Source organism: Brachyistius frenatus, unplaced genomic scaffold (assembly GCF_029030835.1).
Source record: "Brachyistius frenatus isolate BFR_SWC_R1_liver_20210118 unplaced genomic scaffold, ASM2903083v1 Contig_6, whole genome shotgun sequence".
Lineage (NCBI taxonomy): Eukaryota > Metazoa > Chordata > Actinopteri > Embiotocidae > Brachyistius > Brachyistius frenatus.
In genome coordinates, this window is record NW_027210605.1 from 8,068,250 (window position 1) to 8,088,637 (window position 20,388).

The following is a 20,388-nucleotide window of genomic DNA, read 5'->3' on the forward strand; positions in this document are numbered from 1 at the left end:
TTCAACAACAAGGCAATTCAAGGTGCTTCACATGAAACCTTTAAAAGCATCAAAACATAAGGCAAAAGAAAAGGATCATTAAGAACAGTGATTAAAACAATAGGTCACCCGCTTGCTTGTTTTTGGACAAATCTATTTCCTTTTCTCTTCGCTTTTCCAGGCCAGTCGAAGGAGATGGCCGCCCACCTTTGAGGTTTTCGTCCCCACTGTCATAGGAATCGTTGGTTTTCTCTACAATATCGTCAGATCTCGACTTTACTGTGTAAAGTGTCCTGAAATGACTTGTGTTGTGATTTTGCGCTTTATAAATGAAATCGAATCAGTCAGGAATTGTGAGCATTTCGCCGAATTAATTCAATTCAATTATAGAAAGCTCCAGAACAAGCGAGTAAGTGGCCCTCGAGGTGAGATTGTTTGGTCAAAAAGAGGTCTTCCATTTAATCAAATTTACATGTTGTCACTATACATCGAAACACCTCACGCTGGTCTTTCAGCAGCACCACAGCCATGACACGTTAGGTCATAGGGCGCATGTTTGTGACCTCTTTACTGCTGTCAAATCTTGACATATTAAAAGACCGCCGTTTACCTCGTTACTTTACTATAAGCAGCCGGGACCACGTGCATTTTCCTGTCAGGTGTTAATTGAGGCAGATGTTTAAATCGGCTGCTATTTGGTCACCAAGTCGCAGAAGGGAATGCGTGTTTTTCTTGCGCTAATGATCGACATCTGTTCGCTGTTACCATACCTTCGTTCACAGATGCATTAAAAAAAAAAAAAAAAAATCCTGCAATTAAGAGGCATCAAGCTCTGAGACTAACAAACCAGCTGTTGGGCAATTTTTCATGGTGTTCATTCACCCCTTCGCTGTAGCTGTCACCTACTTCCATTAAAACTTCTGTTTCTCAATAAAACAAATTGAGCTCTTGTTTTGTTTGCTGCTGAGTATCTGAACCTCCACTGTTACCACCAGGCGTGGGGATTATAGCATCTACGAAAGGACCATCAAACAAACTGTACAGATTTCATTTTGTCTTCATGATAAAACAAGATTTTTTTTTTTTTTAATTTTTTTTTTTTATAGCTTTACCAAGTGTTTGACCTCCAGTATTTTTTTTTATTTTTTTTTACCACAAGCAGAGAAATAGAGGAACAGTGGTGCCGGGCCTTTATTAGACACAAGTGTCGACTGCTGGCTGAAATATGGACAAAGTGTGGCATGTGAGAGCGGCACACCTCTCCTTCCAACAGCATCAGCTCTCTCTCCTGCTGTACACGTGAGCCTCGACGCTGTGTTTATCTGATGTCAGACAGAACAGACCCAGAGCTCAGCACACTGCAGCCCGTCTGTGCAGCAGCCAGCTGATGACTGCCACCAGCTCGATCACATCACGTTATGCAACAGTGTGTGTGTGTGTGTGTGTGTGTGTGTGTGTGTGTGTGTGTGTGTGTGTGTGTGTGTGTGTGTGTGTGTGTCTGCTGAGTATTCACACAGAGGAAAGCTGTTAAAGAGAAAGAGGGTGAAACTGCTACATGTATAATTACTGTAATTGTGAATTATTCTGTAACATAATCTATTTATGCAATTTATTGAACGGGTGAATTTTTGCAAAATAAGACACATTTCCTCCAGAGCTGATTGTAGGAGGAAGAGGATGCCGCATAAGTGGTGCATTTATTCACACTTGGACACTGATGAGCAATGGGGTTTGTGTAGTCAACATTTTTATGCCTCCATAACGATGACAGCGCAGCCAAAGATTTTGGTGGCCAAAGGTCACTGTGACCTCAAAAAACCTCGCAGCCTTGACTCAAGAATTTATGCACTAATTATGGCAAATTTTCACACAAAGGATAACATGGCGACGTGATGACATTTTCTATCTAAAATGTGAAAGGTCAACTTCGCACTGAAATCATAATCTTCTATATTCTTTAAAAAAATATATATTCATGTGAAACTGTTGAAATTAATTGCACACAAAATACCAAAAGACAGAAAATGAAAAACTTTTTTCTCATCTCTCTTTCCAACCACATTGACAATTTAAACGTTTTGGGTTTAAATCGTCAACTTTGTGCATTGTCTATAATTACAAAATCACATGTTTCTTCATTAAATTGTTAAGGTTTTCTGACAAAAAAAATCCTGACAAAGTTTAAAATCTGCATAATTGGAAGTGAGGCCTTATTTTAGAAAGAAAGTTTTAAGCCACATGACTGCCCTGGCCACCACTAAAATAACTCCCTCCCCTATAAATTTGAGGGGAAGGATTTAACTTTATAGACCAAATGAATGTGATCAGCTCCACCTTTCATCTTCAAAGGAAAAAAGGGCGCTGGGAGCGTGAGTGAGGCAGCTCCAGGAGTGAGGGATGTGACTCTTCTTTCCTACCTTGTGACTCAACAGAGGGAATCCAGTGAGGAGGAGGAGGGTGAGGCACGCCGGCAGAGAGGGCGACTGTTGAGTAGTAATGCAGCACTGCATGCTCATTCTCAGCCCAACAGAGAGTTCTGCAGATACACTCTAGTCCACCCTAAACCTCATGACTAATAGATGAGATTTGCTCTGAGTTCCTTCAGCTCACCGCGTCTGAAACTCTCTTCACGGAGGAAAGACAACACGATTTATGTATCGCACGCTCACCTACTGAAATGACTTTGATCAGCCTTTTGCTCGTGCACAGTATGACTGTTAAATACAGGAATTTATATTTTCTTAATACGAGGCAAGTTTATGTAGATTGCACAGCTTTCTTTATATAAGACATCAAAGGCATTTAGACATAAAAGACACACGAGGCAGTACAGCAGAAATATATAAATAGGTTTTAAACAGGGGAAGACAGAGTATTAAGAATAGCTGAAATATAATACGGAGAATGAAAATTAAGTTGCAGTCACAGTGCAGTGCAAGACATGAATAAATGGGCACAATTTTATTTCAATAAAATGCACCGGCAAACATAAAAATCTTAAACCTTAATTTTATTCTGGGATTTTGTTCCAGATTCGTGGTGCATAAAAACTGCATGAAGCCTCTCCATGTTTAATTCTGACTCTGGGGACAGTCAGCTAGATTCCACATGATCTGACAGTTCACAACAGAGCAGCAAATCAAAAATGGCCTTTATAAATCAGCATTTAAAGTCAATTCTTGACCAGAAAGGAAGCCAGTATAAAGATCTGAGAAGTGGACTGATGTGATCCCCTTTTCTGGTCTTACTGAGGCGTTCACAGTCAGCTGCAGTGAGATAAATGCATTGATGTGTTTTTCCAAGACATGCTGGAACATTAGGCCTTCTTGTAAATATTGTATGTATTTGTTATTTTCTAAAGGTGATAGTAGACTGATTTTGTTGCTGTTTTAATGTGGGTGGAAAAGTTTTGATCTGAGTCCATCACTATGCCAAGATGTCTTCGTCTGTCGGCATTCAATTAATGCAGACATTCTTTGGATAGTAGATATATGTGTTTTTAAGGGGGTCTGCAGTGATATTAAATATATTCCTGTAATGTGTAGTGTATGCAAAACTTTTTCAATTTCTTCAAATGTTTCAACTCCACTAAAAGTTGAATCACCATCAACAAGCCAAGGTGGAATTTGAACCATTAATAGCAACCTTGGTGAAGAAGAATCTTTTACCTGTTGAGTTAACCAGACTGTCGGCTGAGTCACTGGAAGCTCTGAGTGAACTCTGTGAAACACTTTCTCCTGCCGCGACTCATTCTCTGGCGCTGAAAATAGTCCAGCGGTCTACGGCGCCGCTTCAGAGCTGGCCACGACCTCATGAAGACACGGGTTTGAGCCCCTCTCAGGTACGCCACATGATTCACGGAGAGCGAGTCCCCTTAATAAACCGCACAGTTCACAGAGAGAAAATCCCTCTAAGGGTTGAGGCAGGCATGTCAGTTCAGAAAAAGGTCGTACTCAAAAAAAAAAGTGACAAAAAAATTCATACTGTACGTCGTCCAAATTATTAAAAAAAAAAGTCATGCTATATCATGTCCTCCAAAAAGTGACCCAAAATAAATTTTTGTATACAGTATAGCCAGGGCGATGCGGCTAAGTTTGATGTTTTGCCGTGACACAGGAAGTTGATGTTCAAGGTCAAACGATGCTCCAAACCTCATAAAACTTGCATCAGGCACCAACTTTTATGAGTTTTTGAAAATGTTAAGAAGAATAAGGAATGAGATCGAGAAAAAAATTCAAACCGCAAGAGGGAATATGCGGACCCTCGCATATTCCCAGCATACATGCACGTCGGGGATCCGGCGTCCCGGACCCGCATCGTGCATCGTGAGAGGGACGCATATCACTGCTTGCAGTTTTAATCTTTAACTTCTCATTCTTAGTTTCCATTTCCTGTTTCATGTTGGTAACTCACGCCCTGCGTTCCAATATCCACACTACCATACTATTTAGTATGCCAAAAAAAGATTTAGTATGTCCCAATAGATAGATAGATAGATAGATAGATAGATAGATAGATAGATAGATAGATAGATAGATAGATAGATAGATAGATAGATAGATAGATAGATAGATAGATAGATAGATAGATAGATAGATAGATAGATAGATAGATAGATAGATAGATAGATAGATAGATAGATAGATAGATAGATAGATAGATAGATAGATAGATAGATAGATAGATAGATAGATAGATAGATAGATAGATAGATAGATAGATAGATAGATAGATAGATAGATAGATAGATAGATAGACAGACAGACAGACAGACAGACAGACAGACAGACAGACAGACAGACAGACAGACAGACAGACAGCAGCATTTATAGATACAGGAAAGCAATAAAATAGCAGTAAAAAATTTTTAGGATGAAGTAGTATGTCCAATATTGTTTACACACTACATGCAAGAGTACATACTTTTTAAGGGTAGCTGTAGTCCATACTAAAAGTAAAAAGAAATAGTATACAGTTTGGAACGCAGGGATGGTCTCTCTCCTTCCACGTGTCTTTATGTCCTGACCTGTGATTGTCTGCACCATGTGTTTAATTACCTTTCCACTTTCATGTGTATTTAGTCTGCGTGCTCTCCACCTCCTGTTCCAGTTTGTTGTTTGTGCTCTTCCCGCCTGGCTTTCTACCCAAGTGAGTCCAGTCTTTGCTTTTTCTTGTGAGTTTTTGATCTCTGCTTCTTCCTGTTATTTTTACTTTGCTGTCCCCCTTTTGTACCTTTGCTTTGTCTGTCCTTCTGTGCTTGAGATGTTCAGTAAAGATTTGCCAAACTTCCACTCTCTTTGCCGAGTCATGCTTTTGGGTCCAAAAGTGTTTTGTTTTTTTAAACACAAACAAAAAATGCATCACATCAGCTGACTGAAAGACTTCTGCTCTCCATTTAACCAATCAGATTTTGCCACAGCCACTGTTTCGCAGCCAACCACTTCGCTGCTGTCATTTTAAGAAATGTTGCCTCCATATCTTCATCGTTCACCACCATTCGGGGTGATATTTCTGTACATCATCACTACTCCCTTAAAATGCTGACATCACAATTGGATCTAATCACCCAAGTTTCATAACATATTTCCTTATCTTTCTGTTATTGCACTCACTACCTCAAATAATTAATTTAAATAATCTTGAAGACTTTGTTTCATTTCAGTACCTCCTTGTTGAAATATCTCTCAAAGCTCAGCCTTGGACATGTTTCTTTGGAAACAGTTGAATCTCTACAAGAATTCACAATAAAGTTCCCTGAGTGTGTAATATTTAGCTGCACGGCATGAGTTTGTAGTGGTTGACCGTGACAGGTCAAAGGGCTCCGAGCGGTCAACACAAAGAAATAACATTCTTGCTGTATTTTTTTAGGGTGTTTGGCTGCAGGTGAACACTTAACAACTCGGACAGTAGAGGAATAAATTATGTTATTTCTGCCTCAAATTCAAAGACTCCGCACTCTGCTTTACATTTTTTAATGCCACAGTTGTATTTGTAATTTTTGCTGCGTGCCTCAGAGAGCCTTTCAGTAGCACAGTTGTGCAGCATTGAGTTTTACCACCTGAGTTTTGGTCCACACCGCATTGAAGTGAAACCCTCTCAGACTTGACTCCTTCTCATGACTGAGAGGTGCACCAGGTTCCTGCTGCACCTGGCGTCCCTGACACTGGACCATATGTTGGTTTAGCTGCTGTGGGGTCTCGAGTTTGTTCCTTTGAACCATCTGTGTTACAGTCATTTCATTTTGTAATAAAAAAAAAAACCAGACACACATTCCATTTTAAACCACTGACCATAGGAGACCGTATTTGACGCAGCGTCATGACACACTGCTCCCCTGCAGGCATACGGACTCCAGCCATCTGCTCTAACCCTTTCTAGCTGTGATATCGCTTTGACAGACGCTTATTTCCACATTAAACTCTCAGAATCAGCATACCTGTCCACCTCCAGGATTCCCACTGCAGTGCTTCCTGTGAGTGAGCTCTAGTTCATGTGTTATAGTGCGTAGGCAAATATATGGAGATGTCATCTCTGGTTTGTGGGAAGAATTCATAAGTGTCTCATTGTGGAGGAACTATCATTGCATCTTTCCAACATTTAACTCTTTCTACCTGAATTAGAGTAAATCTAAAAACTCTTGGCAAATCTGGAAAGGTTGTGTCTAACATTTAAGGTAAAAATCCATATTCATATAGAAACTGTATGTACTATTAATATTTATGTTGTCCATCTTAATCTTCCTACATTATTTGATTTTGATCTAATAATTTCACAGGATGTGAGAAGACATATCCAAGTCAACATCTCCACTTTGTGCGTGAATATAAACAGACTAAATGCTATAAATGTGTTTACTATTCATAAATCATACGCACAAGTTCCCAGCCTTAAAATATCAGGACGACCTGGTAACTCAGTATAAGATTGAGGCTATGCCATCAGGCCTGAAGTATGTTGACTGAAATAAGCATGACTGAGTACTGTTGCTGCAGGAACAGCATATACTTAGATTGTGTTTAGAGAAGATCCAGCTACAACAAGTGCTTGCAGCCAACTGCAATGGTGTCCCTGACATGAAAGTCCAACAGGAATTCACAACATAACTCAGTCTCTTTGTCAAATTAATCATTTATGACATTTTTGACACAGAGAGCTTCTTTCTTCCATCTTTATTTTCTTTCTGAGTGACTTAAAATAAAACCGAGAAAAAGATGGACTCCATAAAATTCTCCGAACATTCTTTCTCATTTGAATTCACACTGAGAAATCTCAAAAGGCTGAACCTGAAGTTGATCAAATTCCTCCCTGAGAAGGTTGGGGCGGGAAAAGAAAGATGCTCAGCCAGCAGCGGCTCTGACATTGATTAATGAAACAGACTCTGAGCTCTCAAGTTCAAAGCTGTATTCATTACTCTGTTTTCCTTTCAGTAGAAGATGGAGTCTGTAAACTGAAAACATAATCTCTTCTTTAATTTTTAAGAGGCAGATAAATCTTTGTGAATTTGTGTGACTCATTTCTACAACTTAAGCTCAGGTTGTACTGTTGATTCAATGCTTTACATGATGAACCTCTAAATCAGGGTAAAACATAATGTATCTGACCGGCGGTTGAGCTATTTGTAGACTTTGACTGCTGATAAATAATCAGAGCAGTGAAGCCGGTGCAGAATCCTGCTGAGTGTTGTGAATGCATTGAATGACTCTGTGTTCTGGGCAGAAGCTGGCAGTGCGGACATCCATCGAGACACTACAACAGTCTGACAGGCACCTGACGCCTCTGACAATGTAACTCTGTGCAGGCCGAGCACACACTGCTGACTGCTGAGGAAGAACTACTGACCTTGTTCTGACCTGGCGGTCAAACCAATCTGAGGAGAGTGGAAGAAGAAGTCATTTTGGCAAATGGCCAAAAAGTAAGCAATGATGAAGTCTGAAACAAAACCAACCGTCTTAATGGAATCATTCATGCCTCTCAAACAGATTCAAGCTGTTGAAAAAATTAGTTGTGGTGTAGCTTCATTATATATTTCCCTGTGCCCCAGTAATTAACAATCCTTCCTATGGTGGGATACTATGCCGCTGCAGGTTTGCTGTGTCAGCTCGCTTGACCTTTCTGCTTCTACACGATGCCAGGTTTGTCGTCACAGGACCCTTCCTTGTTCCCTGGCTCAACATGTTACACTGATGGAAAGAGATCTGAGAGAAATACACTGGCAAAGACAAAGAGAAACCAGTCTCTCCACTGACAATAGCTTCCACTGAAAAACATCATCAAAAACATCATCACCATTGACTCTTACTACGGTTTTCTCTCTATCCAAATACTGATGCCGGAGGTGATCAAAATATCCAAACTGATGCAATCCAATAATGACACCACCACAAACTACAGCAGAAAGAAATCCCCATGTTGTTTATGTCTCTGTCTACATTTTGGTAGCATCACAGAGGTTGTCTTTATTGCAAACTGTGATCTTTGGACCTCCTGAGGGCCCCACGCTGTTACATGTGCCTCCGCTCTGGACAAGAACACAGTTTTTATTTTGGAGCTCTTGCTAATATCATATGACCCTTTGTGCTTGCCCTCCGCCACAGGCACCAGAGGTCGGGATCATCTGCACAACAGCGCCCTACAGTTTCATCCATAGGAAACGTCACACCGACCCTGTGACTGATGGACGGACTGCGGAGGTGCTCACCATGACACCCTTCATGACCTCTAGAAGAATTTGCAAATGCATATGTCAATATTTCCCGAAAGCTTTATTGGCATGAATGGAAGAGAAGCAATAGAGCCAAAGTGTTCCAGTACATCGATAGCCTGACGCCCTGATTCACTATAATGAACCAACTGGATCTTATGCAACAGTCCAACTGATGAATGACACCAGCAGCAGCTCTGACCAGCAGCACCTGCTAGCATCAGATGATGATGCACATATTAGTGACTGATGAATATCTTACCAGATGATTATTTACAGGACTTGCATATGTATGAACAGCCTCACAAGTGTTTCTTTGTTGACATAATTTATGTATTTTTCCATTTAATAATCACCTCACTCACACCAATACACACACATGCATCCTTTAATCATGCTGTCACGACACAGGGGAGGTGTCAGTGTGTGTGCTTTCATCTGTCTGCAGGTGATGTTGCCATGGCAACAATAGATGAAATTGTCAGGGTGAATCATGAGTTGACGGTCGGTTCTCTCTCTGCCCTGCAATCGGGTCCTGACCTCCTCAGGGGGGCCCTTGAGAGTAGTATGTCAGAGAGGCCGGTGAAATGAGAGTCTGCCCTGCACATACAACATGCAGGTTTTTTGCCAGCTTTCGTATCCGCACCAGCTCTCTGCTCTCCCTGTGACACCCGTATCCTCGGGCCCTCCACTTAAAATTAGAGAGCAGCTGTCCCTGGATTATCTTATCCTGAGACGGATTCCTAGAATACCGGGGACAGAATTACCCTGAGGGTGAAGCAGAGAGGAGGAACGGGCCCGGGAGCCATTTTTGGAGGTGGGTGTACGTAAATACCCATTTTGAACCACATTACTATTCTGGCGGCGGCCTGGCGGGCATGAACTCTAGTTACAGTGCTCCTGTATGAATCTGGGAAAGCGATGGCATGGTACTCAACCCTCAGTCTTGAATCATCTTTTTTTTTTAGGACCAAGGTTAGAATTAGGATTATATTGAGGTCAGAGGTTACAGGTGAGGGAATGGGTATTGCCAATAAAGATGTGCTTGGTTGTGTGTTCCCTTTTGTGTGTCAACATGTGTGCATGTTGTCACTGTGGGTTGAGAGTCTTTTAAATCCAGTTTAGGTGTTTGTAATTGCAGTTTTTTTGGATACAAAACTTATGTAATCAAGTCAAATTCAAGATTGTGTTTCATTGTCACTGAAGAGGAGTTTGAGAAAGTGGTATGAGTAGTTTGTGCATGTCACTGTGTTTTTGCCTGTGTGTATTGTTCACATAGGTTTAGTAACAAAGCTCCAATGAGAGCTGTGACAGCCTATTTAGTGTCCCAGAGAGATGGGCAGGTGATCTTTGGAAAATATGGCCACACCTCTCGTGGGTGGAAACATGTTGAGGGCTTTCCACAAACTGACATCCCAGAATCGCAGAAATTGTGGCTCATCAAGTGGGCTGTACTGCTACCTCCTCAGAGAAATATGCAGTCTTAACCAAATAATATTATTCATTCACACCTATAACTGTGGGGGTGTGCTCTTAGGGGTGACACTAAGAGATATCCCATTTATCTCAATCTGAGCTCCAACTGTACAAATACGTCAGCATGAGAAGCACGCAATGTTCAATGAGACTGTGTGAGGCTGTCGTTGGTGCAGGGAGAGATGCTGGATTATTGATACCTCTGAGCTCCTCTGCCGGGCTCATTTATGTGCAGTCTCTTCAGGGAAGAGGTGTGCTTGCTCACCTCCAGCCAGGGTGACAGCGTGTATGAATTACCTTCCTCATTCCCCACTGCTGACACTGCAGCTAGCGGCCAGCAGCTACGCATTTTAATATGGAGACAAGTGAAGGAGAAACAGAGGGAGGAGAAGCGAGTGGGAGAGGAGAGACGTGAAGAACTGTGCCTGCGCTCGCATAAATGTGTCTGTGTGTGTGCGTTTCGGTTGCTACGACAGATTTTATGTTGGAGGAATAAGAGCCCGGAAAGATAAAAAGACAGGGAGCGGCAGTGAACCAGAGGGAAAGAAGGGGCGAGGTGAGAGGAAAGAGGAGGCCTACTGACTTGGAAATCAATAATTAAAAGGTCATGCAGAAAGAGAGAGAGTGAAGGTCCTGTAACTAAATAATACCTCAATCCTCTGTTAACGTGCAGCAGCCAAAAGCTGTCGCTTCCGCATCACATGAGGTCACCAGGAGTGCCGACACCAATGCACCATGGGAATTATTCATGCAAAACGTACATCCTGCTCACACACACACACACACACACACACACACACACACACACACACACACACACACACACACACACACACACACACACACACACACACACACACACACACACACACACACACACACACACACACACACACACACGCACACACACACACACAGAATGAGTCTTGATTTGACATGTGATGTACTGTCATCGCTGAATAATACCTACTGTAGTGTTTCTCTGTCAGTTGACACATGCATGATAAACACTGTGGGACTCAGTACATACCAATGGAGACTTAGACCTGAGTTAAATGTATCTTTAAAACAGGACTTGTGTGATTCATCATGTTTTACCCATGTGCATATGTTGTCTCTCTGATGGTGTGTTCCAGGTGAACTACTTTTTATTGATCAAATGACAAGTCTGGTAATGTTTTACATCTTTATACCTCCACGCCGACAGCTGTGGCTGGAGACATTATGCTCTCAGGTTCTTCGTCTGTCCATCCCATTCTCTTTAACACAATATCTCAGGAAAACCTTAAAATTCTTCAGATTTAGCACAAATGTTCACTTGGACTCAAAGAGGAACTAATTAGAGTTTGGAGGTAAAAAGTCAGAGGTCACTGTGACCTTAAAAAACATGTTATGCAAGAATTATTACGCTAATTATGTTAAAATTTCCCCAAAACTTCTTAAAAGATAAAATGATGACGTGATGACAGTTTGTATACAAAAGGTCAAAGATCAACTTTGCTGTTGTCTTGCTTAGTCAGACCTGTCTCCACTGTGCTGCACCAATATATCATTCTGGTACAGGGAGTAAAAAAAAAAAGCTCTGGCTTGTTTCTTTAAACCAGTCACAATCATCTTGGGCGGCACTAAGTCCAAGATGCAGCATCAGTGCCCTTGCCAAATAGCTGGGGAATTTGTTTTGGTAGAGCATTTGCATGTGGAGAGGCCGGGCCTACATAAAAATGGCTAAACCCCTGCAAAAGACTGAAAACAACTAAGTACTCATGCCTAATCGCATGATCCAAGTCTTAATTGAAACTTGCCAACCATGTAGGTTGGCGGCTCTGAGATAGTTGTCGTTATTTCCCATTGGAAGGGGGATTTTGAAAACAGACAGATATCTATTTAAAAAGGTTAAACCATTGTCAAATTGTAGTTTTTAGCAAAAATACAGAATTTAGAAAGATAAGGGTCTCAAATATTTGTTAGTGGGATCAATTTATTGTTGGTTTTGGTCTTTGCAGGTGATTTGTTGACACTAAAAAAAATATTAAATTACACCAGCCTAATTCTTTATAGACACTCAAAGCACTTCCACAGCATGAATGTTTTTCTCAACCTCAAAAAAAAGTCTGCCTAGACTCATCTTCATCAGCTTAAATTTCAATACTTTAAGCCAACACGGACAATAAATCCTACAAATGCAATGAAAGAATCAATAACACCAACAGAGCTTCTAAAACCACTGATGACACACCTATGACACAGTTTAAAATCCTCAATGATGTGAGTACAGGCCATCAGGACAATGTTTCGTATTGCTTTGTTTGATTTGTAAAAACATCTTTTCATTTCAATGCTTGCAGCATGTAAGCCAGGCCACTCTTCTTTTGTTCTTTTTTGTGGTCTTTTTTTTGTATGTCGTGCAGAATTTTTTTCAATAATCAAATAAAGTCAATCGCCATGTGCCACGTGGTGACTCGAGGCATCCAGTGTAATCAGTGAATGCATCACTATCTGTCCAACTTGGATAAGAGTCAGACTTTTGTATAAAAAAAAAAAAAAAAAAGCCAAGCTCAACAAAATCTGTAATGGATGAACACAATTAACCAAATGGATGCAGCTGTCCACTTTCCTGAGCATCGCACAGCGCTGAAGAGCTGATTCTGATTAGCTTAACCACATACCTTTTTTTTTTTTATTTATAGAGCCGAAAGACCGCCTGAAATAATCACAAATGACAAGCCTGAGGATCAGGATGTGACATGTTTTATCAAAGCACAAAGTCATTTCCGGTAGCTGTAACTTCTCAGTTGGGGATCGTGAGTTGAGTGTAACCAGGGGTATTTCAATTGCTCCCCGAATGCGGCAGTGACCTGGTCAGTTAGCAATCACTGATCTCAGATAATAGCAGGCTAACAACATAATTATGAGGAGCTTGGAAGCAGGATAGAAACACGATAATGGGACATCAGTCACAATGTAACCAAGCAGACTGCAGAGGGCCTGATATGTCCCTGTGATTTATATGTTTAATGTCTCAACACCAGATTTAAGTGTGTTTAAGAGTGTGAACTCTCTCACAGGTCAGGGGTCAGCTTGCACTAACCTCCATTTCATATTACAGGGGGGGATTAAATGTTGTTTCAAGGAGGAAGAGAACAAATAGCAATCATTAGATTGTTAACTCACATTTGGGGGAAAGAGGGAAATATTTTGCTCTTTAAAGCTACAATGAAATTTGGGTGAATATGAAAATTTAGGCAATACAGTATATACGTCTTATATAAATACTTGAAAGAAGAGAGCTTAACTTAATCTTTCAATTTGATGTGCTTCCCTTTTGAACTGGTTGATTTTGCTCCCATTTTGCGCTGATCATTTCTCATCATAGCGTTTAGCAGATTTTTGTTGTGCAGGCTAGTTTCAGCATCTGGGTCAGCGTGCTCCCGACTTTACTGCACACTCAGTCAGAGACGATGGAGCCACACATTGGCTCCAAGCCATTTTTAACCTCCTCCACTTTAATATAACCCACTCGCCATATGAGCCTCCTTCAAGGGTAACGAGGGAGCAGACTGCTCACTTCCTCTGTCTGGACAGCAGGTTTTTCTACGTACAAACACAGGGACACAGATTTTAATCACAGACATGTCTCAACTTGGGGGTTGTTACAATGGGTGGGCAATGCGTCTGTGTTATTAGCTTTATCCGGTGTGTGGGTGTACAATTTTGTGTGTGTGTGTGTGTCAAGTAATACATTTGTTCAAGTAATAGGAGATTTGCAGAGACGTGTCGACAGCAGTGGTTCCTACAGAATGTTAGAAGAACTATTTATCAACCTTACATGTCCTGCTCCAAAAGTGCTCATTTTAAATGATACTATTATATATGTAAGAATGGATATTCTTCCTTTTCTCATTTTACACAATGTTTGAGTGACTTTGGTCAAGTTTTTATTCATACCACATGAAGTGGCAGAGGCTTGATATAATTATTTTTGCAATATATTTCAAAACAACAATTATTACTTTTACCTTTTTGATCAGTTTTTCTATTACTTTTACTGTTTAAACTTCTTTCTGTGCTTGCTAGCTAGTTTTTATGCACTGTCACAACATTTACAGTAGGCTATACACTGTTTGGTGTTATAGTTCAGTATGTGATTGTATTTTTTTCAAATCAGAATTTCTATTTTGTCATATTTGCCAACCTGCTCTGCAACTTAAGTTCCAAGTTTTGGCCTCCTGGCGTCTGAAGTACCCCTAGGTGTATAATAAAGCTCTCAGTGGAGAGCACTGATCTAAAGTAATTCATATGGACATACAGTACATTTCTTGGTACTGCTTCAATTACATCTGACCGCCCCACCTTTATATATCTACATATATGTCTATATTCGTCAGTTGCCATCCCCGGGCCCTTATTTTCAGTCCTCAAAATGGGAGTCTCCAGGGAGCCAAGAGACCTTGCCTGTCACGGATGAATGATTGGACTCGTTGTGACAACCACTTCAGTGCCCCCTCCCTAAACTCTCCAATGCAATAAAGCCATGGTGGTGAGAGTTTGACACCAGCTTGACCCACAATATAAACCCTCCCTGTGGAGTGTCAGAGGTGACCTTCTGTGGGGTTCAGAGGTCAAGGTCTTCAAACAAGAACATCAAAGTCATGGTACCCACACTCGTCCATCTGAGCAACCTGATGTCCATCTGGAATCCACCACACACCCATGGGTGGCAAATAGAGATGATTATATATCCTGTTTCAGTTTTACATGTATTATAGACACAAATTAAATTGTGTGATATCTGATAAAAACTAAAATAGGGCTCTAATGATTATGGATATTTCTGAAGGTCCTTTTTCGAAAGCTTAATCTGCAGGATCTTTGAACCAGTGGAGAGGACTGAAGTATTTTGTGAGGTTATCCAGCCTCTATCTGCTGGATTCCCACTCACTGCTGCCATGTGTTCTCCGGGCCCTGCCTTTAATCAGTGACAATGGGACTGGAGACACAGCTAAAAGTACTGGAGAGGGCCATAGAATATCCAGATTGGTGTTATAATTTTATGGGACTTGATAAATTTGGGGTAAAGTTTGAGATTTAAAAAGTTGAGATATGGTAGGTAGGTAGGTAGGTAGGTAGGTAGGTATATACTTTATTAATCCCCGAGGGGAATTTTTTTAAATATATATATATATTTATATTTATATATATATATATATGGGACACTGATCACTCCAGACAACATCATACAACATCTGAGCTTATTTATTCATAAACCAAAATAGACAGCCAGAGTTCTGCATTGCATGAATGTAGAAACAAAAAACCAACCAAAGAAATAAACAGTTTTCTTGTCTTATGAGGTGAAACTGCAAAACCCTGCCTGTCGTTCTGGTGCTGTAAATTGGCTTCAGAGGAATGAACGTGGGATTAGTTTTTTATAAATGTCCACTGACAGTGCATTTTCAGGGCATTCATGGAGAGAGTGTGCACATGGAGGAAGAGCCTGTGTTTAATAAATGACCAAAAGGGACAGCTCCAGCTGGAAGATAAATGAGAGCTTCTTAAGTGGGGAGAAATCAATCACTGAGGAAATGTTTTAAATGTTCTCTGTGGAAAATGTATGAACTAGATGGCAAAGGCAGCTTAAAGGTGCATGGCTTCACTTCTTTGTGTGATTTGTTGCCAGACTCCTGCACATACAGACCCAGTGGCTTTAAAAATTTCATGTGAAAGAACTTGATAACATCCAGAACTTCTAAAGTGAGATTTAATTTCCCCCAGCTAAGGATTTTAAAACTGTATTCATGAGCAAAGTCAAGGAGACATCCGTACTGAAGCAGGAAAAAAAGATTGAAGTATATATTTTAAATTAATCTCTCAACAAAACTGTTCTCAGAAAATTGAGGATTATAAATGTCTGAGGCGACACACATTCAGGTTTCACGGCTTATATTTCAGATTATCAGATAAAGAAACTGAGAGTGAATAAAAAATGAATGCAAATTGGCATGCAGGGCTATAATCTTCTGAAATAACTTTTCTGAGTCCTTCCCTTGGGCCAATTAAAGACTGGGACATTTTCTCATGAGTATGCTGCGCCTTTAAAAAAAACAAACAAATAATTTGGTCTGTACACATCATTAATATAACATTACTAGTAAGGAAGTCATTATGAAAATCTTCTGGTGCTCCAAATAATTACTTCTGTGAAATTATCTCCAGTATAGTCTGTGCCTGCAAGAAAAGTAGATAGACCAGATAATGTGAGGAAAAGGAAAACCAAAACTCTGCCTAATTTATAGACACAAATTGCCGTCTAGACACGAGACACCGAAAGAGAATATTGAGAAACTCTGGCGTTTAATGGTCACGGCTATTTTGACTCCCATGATAGCATTCAGGTCTTTTTCATGCTCTGTTTGCTGTCAACCACCCACCATGATTGCAGCCCGCAGTAATGTCTCAGATAACGTGATTCCTGCGGTCTGTGACTGAACATGTTGAACCCACACTGTAGCCACCCTTTGTCCATACCGGCAGAGAAGTCTAATTTAGGCAGGAAAATCAGGAGTTTGAATAATGTGAGCTGCCATGAGGCATTCGTTGTGACCTTCGACCATCCTGATAATGTGGTGTATCTAATCCCCAAATCCTTTTCTGGGGGCTTGAGAAGTGAGTTCAGTGTCTGAGCTGAATGGCAATATGCAGTTCACTTTAATGCTGAGCAACGATGGAGAGGAAGAAAATGCTGCTGTTGTGGTTTGGTCTATAAAACAGCTAAAAACTGTAAAACAAGAGAAAGAAAGTGCTCATCACAATTTCCTCAAGTTATCAGATATCCTGTTGTGTTTGACCAAGAGTCCAAAAGTCAAAAGACATTCAATTTATTTTGAGGTGAGACAAGGAAAAACAATAAATTCTCACATGTTAGACAGTGGAACCTCCTTAAACAGATTAAATTGATTAATCAGTTATCTTAATTGTTCACTTAATGTTCCGTCATTTCGGCTAATTGACAGTAATTGCTGCAGCTCTGAATGGGATACAATATAAATGTAAACATAGCTCTAACTCTTATTCTTGCATGGAATGTTCAACTGCATTTTGTCTATCAATCCCTCCATAAAAGACCACTTCCAATTTGTTGGACCTATGCTGACATTAAGCCAAATAAACCCTTCTTGACAGATTTATTTAAAGCTCTCATTGTGTAAAAGTATGATATTGTATTTCATAGTTCAAAAGGCGGTTTTGTAATGGTGATATTCACTGTTTGTGGCACCATAAACATAATGTGATTCAGCTCCATTGTGTTTGAGTTATAGGAATTTAAAAATGTTAGGGACAGATATCTTGAAACCTCAAAACAAAAACTGCGAGTAACTCCAAAAATGACTGAAGAGACTAAGTAAAAAAAAAATCTGATCAACTTCTACAACTCTAAACAAATCACAACCCCTGCTACAAAGTACAAATTATACAAAATACAAAGTGGTTGCCATAGACCAGGAATTAACAGCAGACAACAATCAGCAGTCATGGGAATCCCTAAAGAGAAGACTTGTACTCTCAGCAGTGGGTTCAATGGTCCAGAGAAAATAACACCTTTATAAGTATTTGTTGATGTGTCACACCTATCCACCAAGCCATTCTAATGCCGCTCATCAGAAATGATAATGGCCTCTCTGTCCCCTCCCCAGCATGCCAGACATCTGTGAGAGAAACGAGAGGGAGATGGGTGGGGGGGGGGGGGGCTCCACTTTCTCTTGGACACTTCAAGCGTTGCCAAACTGGAAACAAACAGGCATTGTGCTTCAGCTCTGCTACTGCCTTGATGTCCATAGACTCTCCCTGTTTATAGACCCATCACTTAATTGTGGCCTCACACAACTATGTCCATTCTTTGCTGTTCCTCTGTGATGATTGCAGCTATTAAGACTGCGCTAAGGTCTAATGACTGACCATTCTTGCAACATGGTTTTGACAGCTTTTAAGAATTTCTTTGTTTTTTGAAATGTATTTTCTTTTATTTGGGTAAACTGAACTGTAGAAGATGCTTAACCAGTGTGACACAAAAAAGAAGCTTTTGAAAGGTGATGAAAGCAAGATACATTGTCTCATTCAGTTTTTATTCACAAACTCTGCAAGACTTTCCATTACGGACTGCTGACCTTTTCACGAAAGTCTATCTGGTTTACAAGACAACAAATTAAAGCTACATGTGTCTGAATTTGCATTAGAAGCAGCCATATCAAGGTTTCTCAGTATGATGCAAATTTAGCAAAGTAGATGCTCCTCAGTAATTCTCTGATTGCACCGCATACTCCTCTCCTCAGGGGTGCTATCTATATTGGAGGGTGTTGATTAGATGGCAGTCGCCACCCACATTCACAATTCGAGAAATTTCTATTCTCACGTTGCAGTGTGCTTGCTGTTGTGTAGTTGTTTTGCAGGGTGACAATTGTGTTTAAGTCATTAATGATCAATATGCCGTGCTGCTCTTTACTGTGAAACATTTGTGTGAGTGTCCCTCTGTGGAATAAACTCATGTTGAAATGAAAGTATAGATGTATTTCAGATTTATAAATCCTGTCTTGCCTGTCCGGGCTAAAGCATTAAACAACTTTCAGAGGCGCATAAACAGTTTCACACATTTTGTCACATTCTGATAAGAGTCATGTTGTTGAAATATTTTTCCTTGCCAGGACAATCCCAGCAAGGCCTCAAGGCAACATGCTCTATGGGTCCCCTTTCTGCCACCAGTATCCTCCACCCTGAACACTTATCCAGTCCCGAGATAGGTGAAGGGACTGATACCAAAAACGTTTCATTCTTGGCCTACAACGATTGATGACAGCCTGCATGGCCATGGGTCAAACTATTCTACATTGTATTTCAAGAGGTTCAAGCAGGCAGGAACCTTTGCTTGCCCCTGAGCTTCATCTGTTTAGTGGTGTGTTTAATTCAGCCATGCACTTTACATTATTATGATCACTGGGTGTCTGCTATCCTCCCAGTCCCCTTTGCAGCACCAGAAGGCATTTGGCCCTCAATCTTGGTTTAGCTGTCTGTGCTAAACTAGCTGCATGGTCCCACAATAACAGTATTGACGTCACTGGCCATCCTTTGGATGTATGCTGCCTTCAGGTTCTCCTCTTCTGCTCAGATTTTGGGCCATTTATATAATTGACTTGGACTGATTGATTGCTTGAAAAAGCCTTAAACTTTAACAGGTTAAGCATCAACCACCAATTTAACGTTATATTTTTTGGTTTGATAATTAAAATGTTTCATGCTTAGCATGTGATGGTGTACAGTAACATTTGGTTTATTTTGGCATTTATTATTAACAACTAAGAGGATTATAACAACGAACTGACCGTTCCTAAAATAGGTATAATTTGTTCCTTGCTAAACACATTAATTTTGATATAATGCAGCATTCTTTCATCTTTAATCATTGAGACGGAGTAACAAAGCAGCTTTGATTATGTCCGTTGGTATTGCTTAGTTGTGTAACCCCCAAAATTCAAAATTGGATCACGACACACATCCTGGGACCCAACTTCAGTTGCCAAGTTTTCCCAGTTAGTAGCATACAGTTTTTCTCCCATGAAGAAAATCTTTATTAAACTACAGATTTCTTTTGGCTGTTTTGTTGGTTAAAAATAAGGAATTGCAGTCATCGCTTCCATTTAGGTTTTTTTAGGTCATATTTGATTGACTCCAGTTGCTTGCCAAGTAAATCATGACACACGCCTTCTTTTGTGTTTATATTGTGATTCTATGGTTACATATTGAGTAAAACATGTCGTGGGTGATGCAAGCAGTGATGGAAGAAGCATTCAGATTATTTACTTTAGGAAAAGCACTAATACAATGCAATGTAAAATAATTAATTACATGTTCAAACCCTGTATAAAATATCTTAATTTAAGTAAAAGTACAGAAGTACCAGCAGCAACATTTTAAGCATTACATTTTGTTCCCTTTGACTGATACATTATTGTATATAACATGATTAGATTATTCATACTGAAGCATCAGTGTGTAAGCATCATGTTACTCTTGTACCTGCTCAGGTCGAGCTGGTTTGAACCAATTTATATCAAGTTTTATATCCACTGACAGCAGGTATATTTGAGGGGTCAACAGAAAATTACTGGGAAAGGAGAGAAGAAAAAAACAAAGTTCTAATACATAAATCTAGATTCACCTTTTGACCTTTTTCCCTAATATTA